Genomic DNA, 3,828 nt, shown 5'->3' on the forward strand with positions numbered 1-3,828 from the left:
TCAAAGAACCTGATCATCCTGACAGAGCTGGTTATAGACTTTAAATGAGAATAGAATGGCACTATGTGTTATGAATAAAAACAAAACAAAAACACAAAAAATTAAGGCCTATGCTGGTTTGAAGCTGTTATATACCCTGAAAAAGCTAGGTTCTTTTAATCCACTCTTGTGGGTGCAGACCTATTTTGGGTGAGACCTTCTGATTAGGCTGTTTTCATGGAGATGTGACCCACCCAATTCAAGGTGGGCCTTAATCCTTTTACTGAAGTCCTCTATGAAGAGAATAAGGACAGAAAACACAGAGAGGTAGATACAGAGAGCAGAGTGAGGAAACCAAGTGAAGGACGCAAAGAGAGAGAGAGAGAACTCCCCCGGAGATACTAAGAGAAGACCTGTAGGACATGGAGAGCTCAGAGAAGTGTCCCTGGAAAAGCATGCAAGGACACACAGAACCTGAAAGAAGAGCCAGTGGATGCCTTCCCATGTGACAGAGGAACCCCAATTGCCAGTCAGTGCCTTTTCTCAAAGAAGGTATCTCCCTCTTGATGCCTTAATTTAGATATTTTCATGGCTGCAGAACTTTAAATTTGCAATCTAATAAATCCCCTTCAAAAGAGCTAACCCATTTCTGGTATATTGCATTCTAACAGTTTTAGCAAACTAAAACAAGGCCCAATCTGAGGAGAAGAAACTGCAATAGTTGCTATTTTTACCATATTCCTAGCATGTTCCAGGCACAATGCCAAGTATTACTTGAAGGTAAGTATGAGAGTTCTAGGGTGATCATCCATTTGCCTCTCTCTGTCTCCTTTAAATTCCAGTCTGATAGAAAAGGTGTAGACAGGAGTCAGACAGACAGATTTAAATAAGATCCTTATTACTATTAATAAATGGTTCATTTTTATTGAGAATATACTAAGTGTTTTATAGAAATTACATAAACTAATCTCCCAGTAATGCTTTTAGGTAGGTTCTGATTATCCCCATTGTACAAATGAAAAGAGAGAAAGAAGAAGACAGATGTTATGTTATGAAACTGAAACAGAAATATGGCTAGAAAGTGGCACATCAGTATTTGAACCCAAGTATCCAATTTCAGCCTTCAGGACTTGGCACTCTTAACTAGTAAGCTATGAGGCCAGATGGGAGAATGTAACTTAGCCCTAAAGCCAGAAGAGGCCTCCTAATACAGCTGCCCAGGGCTAGAGCTCTGGACCCACACATGGAGAATCTGGGCTCACAGAGGTTCATGGAGAGTCATGAGCTGCCTCAAACCCCATCAAACAAACTCAGACCAAAAGCCTAAGAGATTACTGGCTTTTCAGCAAAAATTTCTGGTGTGTGTTTATCAAAACTAAGGGTTTTAAGATGGAATGTGGCTCCTCCACACCTTCTCTCCCCACCTGCCAATGGAATGCAGATAACCGCTGAGCTAGGAGATGGCAAACCCACAAGGTGGGAGGATCCTTGGTCTCTGATCACCACGTGGAGAAAGTGCATGCCTGAACTCTTTCATGAGAGAAAATGATAACTTTCATGTCATTGAGCCATAACACACCTTTGGGATTGTAATGGGTTGAATTGTGTCCCCTTCTATGCCCCCACCCCCTGCCAAAAAAAAAAAAGACAGGTTTAAGTCCTATCCCCTGGTCCCATGAGCATGATATCATTTGCAAATAGGGCCTTTGAAGATGTTATTAGTTAAGAAGGCCAAAGTGGATTAGGGTAGGCCCCTAATTGAATATGCCTGTGTTCCTTAAAAGAAGAGGAAATTGGACCCATTCCCAGAGACAAATAGGAGAATGCACATGATGATTGAAGCAGGTAATGTCTTGAGAGGCAGGGCAGCCTCAGAAGCCAGGAGAGAGGCTTGGAGCAGATTCTTCCCTACTGACTTTGGATGAAACACTGCCCTGCAGAAAATTTCGTTTCAGACTTCTTGACTTCAGAACTGTGACAATACATTTCTTTCTTTTTTTTTTTGGATTTTATTCTAATAACCTTTGAGCTGAGTTCTCAGTTATCATGCTATCTTCTAGTACATGGCGATTTAACCTTTTCTCTGTGTGTATTTGGGTTGTGCACTATAGCCCATTTTTGACAGTCCGGTGAAGCCTATGGAACCTTTCTCAAAATAATGGCTTTAAGTGTATAAACAGAATCATAGAGGAAACCAATTATAATTACCAGAATACTGAAAGACCAAATGTGAAATAGTAATATATGCTTCTTTATTGAAGCATTAAGTAACACGGTCTTGCAATAGGTCTAATAACTACTGTAATTTTAAAGTAGCAATGAACATAAGTATTTTTGAGAAATCTGTCCCCATTGTACTGTGATATGGAAAATAACTGTGATTTCTGTTGGCAAAGAAGTTATCGGCACTGTACAACTGTGGTGTGTTGTCTACATTCATAATTAAAAGAAATAAATAATTTCAGAAAATAAATAGACTTTTTTTTCTCATGGAAGTTCACAGATGCTCTCTTAAGAACTCCCCAGATGAAAACAGAGCTAGTTGCTTTCTAAGATTGCTAACAGTGGAACAACCAGACACAGCTGGGATGGAAACATTTTGGATGGATGCTTATTTTACATGGACCAAAGGGGCTCCTTTCCCCATGGGCACTATTAACAACCCGAGGTCTTTGTGGGATGAATCTGTGGTGAGGAATGGAGATGTCATTACACTTTCTTACCCAAAGTCATGAACCAATTGGATATAGGACTTCATTGGTCTGATTCCCTCCAAAGGAGATTGCAGCCGGGTCCAATCTGTTTTGACTTGCATCGTTCACTGTGGCTAGAATACGCAAAGGGGCTAGAGTGGATGCAGAATCATTCCCACCCCCCTCAAGAACACCCACACTTCTACACCTCACACCTCCCCATTCAACTCTTCCCCAACTCATTCTTCAGTTCCAAAGACTATTTACATAATCAGAAATCCCAGAGATGTTATTACTTCTGGTTATTATTTCTGGAGAGCAATGAAGAGTGTCATAAATCCAGCGTCATTTGCACAACACTTGCCGTGGCTCCTTCATGGGAATGTGGCATGTGGATCAGGGTTTGACCATGTTCGTGGTTGGCCAATGATGAAGGGAGAAGAGAATTTCTGAGAGTGGCATGTATGGGCTTGCATCGGGACATCAGACCCAGTGTAGAAGTGACCAGCCAGTTCGTGGGCAAGATGTTAAGCTCAGAAGAACTGAACCGAGTCTTGAGGAGTTCACCCTTCCAGGCTGTGAAGGATGCTAAGACAAGCAATTTATCTCCATTACCAGATTACATGGCATCACAGCAAAGGACGATTGATAAAAGAAGGAATCACTGGGGACTGAAACAATCACTTTGCAGTGGCACAGAGTGAAACCTTTGATAAGAGGTACCAGGAGACGATGACAGGGTTTCCCACAAGAGCTTTTCCCATGGGAATAATGTCCAACTGTTTCTGCATCTGACATGAATACTGACTTCTTTTACGTCCTCATGCAGTGGCTTGTCATATGTCCTAGCTGTGTAGGCTGTGGTCTTGGGTCGCTCTGGGCATCCCTCATGGACCACCACCCATCACTTCCTCCAGGCAGTCCTCTGGCAGAGTAAATTGGGGTCTGCTGCCCACTGCCACTGCTTGTCAGACCCAATGGTTCTATGAAAGCTACTTCATTCACAACACACCCTGGGAGTCCATAGGATTAGTTGCATCTGTGAAAGTGTCCTTAAAATAAAATCAAGGAGGTGAAATGCTGGGGCCTAAAGATAAGAGAGAGCCCCAGCTGCACCGGGGACAGAGTGGGCTGTAAGGAGCTGTCCCTGTGCAGG

At 42.4% G+C, this 3,828-nt stretch overlaps 1 pseudogene; it reads left to right on the forward strand.

The window, feature by feature from the left end:
• The first annotated feature begins 2,624 nt into the window (after nt 1–2,624).
• LOC143680357 (sulfotransferase 2A1 pseudogene) lies at nt 2,625–3,467 on the forward strand (annotated as a pseudogene).
• Nucleotides 3,468–3,828: the final 361 nt, after the last annotated feature.

This window comes from Tamandua tetradactyla, chromosome 4, assembly GCF_023851605.1.
Source record: "Tamandua tetradactyla isolate mTamTet1 chromosome 4, mTamTet1.pri, whole genome shotgun sequence".
Lineage (NCBI taxonomy): Eukaryota > Metazoa > Chordata > Mammalia > Pilosa > Myrmecophagidae > Tamandua > Tamandua tetradactyla.